General features: G+C 40.1%; 1 pseudogene; it reads right to left on the bottom strand.

The window, feature by feature from the left end:
* Positions 1-201: 201 nt before the first annotated feature.
* LOC112246714 lies at positions 202-2,137 on the bottom strand (annotated as a pseudogene).
* Positions 2,138-5,245: the final 3,108 nt, after the last annotated feature.

Genomic DNA, 5,245 nt, shown 5'->3' with positions numbered 1-5,245 from the left:
TTAGTGTCAATTGTCAGCTTTTTGGGTAGGTAAGAATAATCGAAGTGATCTACAGTAGACGTAATTGCTTTTTATTTAAGATAATTTAATTTCATGGTTTTCCTTCAGTAAATACAAACATTTGCTATTAATAGGAATACAGAGACAGAGAATACAATATAATTGAATAACCTAAATTTTCAGATTCTAAGATCTCAAGGATATAGTTTAATGGAAATGAAACATGTATTATGAAACTTGACTTAAAAGGGACATTTAAAAAATGTTCAACTTCATATTCATCATCATTGTTGTGCATCGTGATTTTAACCAATTAGGAGTAGTCATTGCCTACTAACTGTCTACTAATTGGTTGACAATCTTTTTTTATGACAAAACATAGAAATGCGCCATTTTCACATATGTTGATGTTGGGGTGGTGCTGGAGATGATGAGTATGAAGTTGATTTTTATTTTTTAAATGTCCCTTTAATTTACTGATTTGTTCCCATTCCAACAACACATCTGAGACTTGTTCATCAGTCTGTGTTATTGACAGGAGAGATGATCAGAGGGGCAGAGTTAACACCATCATTAAAACAGGGGCTAAAGTATGGATAGAGTTTCTCAGTGAAGGTGCAGCCAGTGAAAGAGTAGATATGAGACCTGGCCTCTACATCATAGAAGGAGACTTGACCCTCCTCAAAATCCACAAACACCCCCACCTTCTGGGGCTTCTCTTTCAGGGATAGCAAGACACGGGGGTCACCAAGAGCCTTGTACTCGTTTCCATTCCTCAGCCACACAGCCCAGTATCCATTCTTAGGGCTCAGTGTGATCGGACCCTTCCTGTTGATGGACTCATTGGCCACTCCTAAATCCCACTCAATCTTCCCCTTGACCGTCACCTCATAATAAAATCTCCCTGACGAGAAGCCATCCTTTCCTAGGACATTAACAACTCTTTCAAACCTTTCTGGGTTGTCAGGGAGATTTCTTTGTGTCTCTCCATGTCTCACTTGTTTCCCATCTTCAGAGAGGATAAGTTCAGGATGTGCTGTATCAGGATCCAGAGTTATATTCACTTCATACTGCTGCATCCTCTTCATCCTCTTCAGTTTGACTTCAGGTAGCTTCTCCATCTCTTTATTCAGTGTTTCGTCCAGCTGAAACACAGCTCTCATCAAGGTCCCCACACACAGATTACTGTGAACACTTATCTCAGACCAGTCCTGGGTGTGTGGAGGGGTGCACAGGGTTGGGAAGCTCTGGAGGAGGTGGAGGTGGTCCTCAGTGTGTAAGAGCTGCTCCAGGTCAGTGCTTCTCCCCTTTAGCTCAGTGATTTCCTGCTCCAGCTCTTTAATGAGCCATTCAGCCCGCCTCTCTGTTGCTTTCTGCTTCTCCTCAATCACTTCAATGAGCTCAGTCTGGCTTCTCTCAATGGAGCGCACCAGATCAGTGAAGACCTGTACACTGTCTGATATCTCTCTCCTTGTGTCTTTCTTGCTGAGCTCAACTGAGTGTTTGATCTCCTGAACCTTCTGCAGTCTCTCCTGGATCATCTGCTGCACGTCTGCCTCAGTTTTCCCCAGTTTAACCTTCCTCTCTCCACACTCTTCCTCTAGAGGGACAGTATTATGAGCCTTGTGGTCTGTTTCAGTGCAGAATTGACAAACACACGTCTGGTCAGTCCTACAGAACAGTTCCAGAGGTCTCTCGTGCTGTCTTCCAGGTTCTCAACAGGGTCAATCAACTTGTGTTTCCTTAACGCCGGGACTCTCTGATGAGGCTCCAGGTGAGTCTCACAGTAAGAGACTAGGCACTCTAAGCAGGATTTCAGGGCCTTGAACTTCCTCCCAGTGCAGACTTCACAGGATACTTCTCCCGGTATGGCAAGGGACTCATTTTGAACTATGTTCTTTATTTTTAAATTCTCTACAACTTCTCTCAATGTTGTGTTGATGTGAAGCTCAGGTCTCCTGTTGAATTTCTCGTTACACATTGGACACTGGCAGAGGCCAGCGCTATCCCAGTACCTGCTGATACAGGCCTTGCAGAAGTTGTGTCCACATGAAGTGGTGACTGGCTCAGTGAAGACATCCAAACAGATAAAGCACTGTAACTGATCTTCAGACAGGAGACTGCTGGGGGTGGCCATATCTAGACAGAGACCAAAGGTGAAACTATAAAACATTTAATGCGTTTAGTCAATTATCGATACTTTAAACTTTCAAGTTATGAGACAAATACAAGTTTAACCAATCTTAAAACATGGTTTTAGCAGTTTTACAATTGTGATGGATTTCCTATCATTGGATTGATCTTGATCACAAATATTATCAGCTTTAATTTAGTCACTTTGACATAAATACAGTAGTAGTACGCTTCAGACAATTGATAGTAATACACAGAATAACTTTACAATTACATATAGAAAGTATGCCTCGTATCAAACAAGGAAATTATCATAACTGAATGAACCGAAATAGGGCTGAGATTACATTTGTCTTTCTCAGGGGCCAGTTTTTCAAAATGTAATCCTCTCTTTTCCTACGCAGGATCAGATCAATGTGGTTGTTTTTGAGCCATTTTTTCAGAAAATAATCAGAGAATCATTCTGATCCAGATCCCACAATATCAAGATTACAGTATCCGGATTGTCAGTGCTTTGAACAGGCCTACACCTTGCCATCTACTGGACAGGTGGTGGTACTACTTCTCCACTGTCATAGGGAAACAGAGATGAGTAAATTACATGAATAAAGGTTCCTAGATTCAAAATATAGCCTGCATATCACTTATAAGCAATTAGATGCATTTTTTTTTTAACGCTTCTCAATATAACAACTAATACTTATACTGCGGTCAATGTAACATAATGAACCTTTGGTTTTTAATTGTAAGAACGTTTTTTAAACCTTAGTTACAATGACAGTTCTTGGTTGTTGTGCCTTCCACCTGTCTAAATCCACCTGTCTAAATCCACCTGTCTAAATCCACCCTGAATCCACCCTTCCAGTGGGACCAAGATAATCCAGATTTTTGGCATCAAAACTATCCGTATCACTACATTTGAGTTTTGAAATGACATTTAATCCTGATTCAAGGTCAGATTTGGATACCCAAAGTCGAATCCCTATCCAGAGGTCTCTTTTTTTACAGTTTTGGAAAAACCCAATTCCAACATTTAATCCTATCTGATTGCCCGAAATCCGATCAGATAACTTTTGAAAAACTGGACCCATATCACTCTCTACTTACCCAATGCTTTGTTTTCTGAATGTTCTTTCTGTTCTTAGATTATCCCACAGGGTTCTATAGTGAGGTTTCAGAGAAGCTAGGGCTCTCAGTTACAAAACTTAATGCTCAACTTTAGTTTCACTTACAGCAAGTTATACCTTGTCCCTGCTCATCAATGCAATGCAGTTTGTCTACTTTCTGTTTTCTGGTAGAAACGATGTGTACACCCTTAACTGGTTTGGTCCTGTTTTGTTGTTAGCACACTGTTTCTTGCTCATAGAATGTTTAATCTGTCTAATGTGCTGTTTTGTTGTATGATTGCACAGAACTTAAATTCGCCACTGTAGTTTTCTCACCAGAGCTCAATGCAGATACGTCTTAAAATCTATTTGCTACTCTTAGAAACTGGAGACACATTTCACTTCTCTGGACTCCAGAGCAAGCAGAATCATACAGCCTACCTGTATGCAGTGGAGGGTGGAACAGCCTGGTCTCATATACTAGACATAACATAATAAACTCAAATCCGGGACATTCAAATTAGTATAATATGTTACATTTGGCATGGTTACATAAGACAGTTCCGGACCATATTCACACCAGGCAGCCCACTTACAGCCCATTACAAATTGGTAAAGGACCCAATTAGGACCCGTGTTTTAGCCCACATGGGTTTTCCCATTTATGACCCAGTTGTTATGCCCAATTGATTCCCATAGACAGTCCATGACCATATTCAAACCAAATACATCTGATTTGTTTATAGCCCACATGGGTTTGCCTATTTGTGACCCAAATGGTTAACCCGATTTGGTCCCAATCATTATTTCTGAAAGAGATTACACCAGTTTACACCACCACTCACAGCCCATGAAAAAATTATTCAGGTCATTTCGGGACTGACACTATAACCCACATGGGTTTGTCCATGTCTGGCCCAAAATTAACCCAACTGGGTACCAGCTACGATATCCATTTAGAGCCCGTGCCCAGTTAAAACCCATGAAGTCCAAATAAAACCCAGGTGGGCCAACCTCGACATGTTGGCTGGATTGTCACATTAGAGGAAAGCATTGAGACAGCTGGTCAAAGCAAAACAGTACTCTAAACTCTCTGCCATTACCCACTCATTCAAGTGTTTTTCTTATTTGTACTATTTTCTACAATGTAGAATAATAGTGAAGACATCAAAACTATGAAACAACACATAGGAATCATGTAGTAACCAAAAAAGTGTTAAACAATGTGCCTTGTTAAATTAACTTTTAACAAGGCACACCTGTTAATTGCAATGCATTCCAGGTGACTACCTCATGAAGCTGGTTGAGATTATGCCAAGAGTGTGCAAAGCTGTCATCAAGACAAAGGGTGGCTACTTTCTTTTAACCTTTATTTTACTAGGCAAGTCAGTTAAGAACAAATTCTTATTTTCAATGACGGCCAAGGAACAGTGGGTTAACTGCCTGTTCAGGGGCAGAACAACAGATTTGTACCTTGTCAGCTCGGGGATTCAAACTTGCAACCTTTCAGTTACTAGTCCAACGCTCTAACCACTAGGCTACCCTGTCGCTACCCTACTTTGAAGAATCTCAAATATAAAATATATTTGTTTAACATTTTTTGGGTCACTACATAATTCCATATGTGTTATTTCATAGTTTTGATGTCTTCAACATTATTCTACAACTTAGAAAATAGTACAAATAAAGAAAAACACTTGAATGAGTAGGTGGGTCTAAAATTTTGATTGGTACGGTATACACTACTGTTCAAAAGTTTGGGGTCATAGAGGCCCATTATCAGCAACCATCACTCCTGTGTTCCAATGGCACGTTGTGTTAGCTAATCCAAGTTTATAATTTTAAAAGGCTAATTGATCATTAGAAAACCCTTTTGCAATTATGTTAGCACAGCTGGAAACTGTTGTGCTGATTAAAGAAGCAATACAACTGTCCTCAGGATGTAAAATACTTCATTCAATTTGTATGATATGGTACCACTGGGTAAAACATGATGCCATACGTCC

Source organism: Oncorhynchus tshawytscha, linkage group LG06 (genome assembly GCF_018296145.1).
Source record: "Oncorhynchus tshawytscha isolate Ot180627B linkage group LG06, Otsh_v2.0, whole genome shotgun sequence".
Classification (NCBI taxonomy): Eukaryota; Metazoa; Chordata; class Actinopteri; order Salmoniformes; family Salmonidae; genus Oncorhynchus; species Oncorhynchus tshawytscha.
The sequence above is the reverse complement of the archived record's forward strand: the minus strand, read 5'-3'. Positions and strand labels throughout refer to the sequence as shown.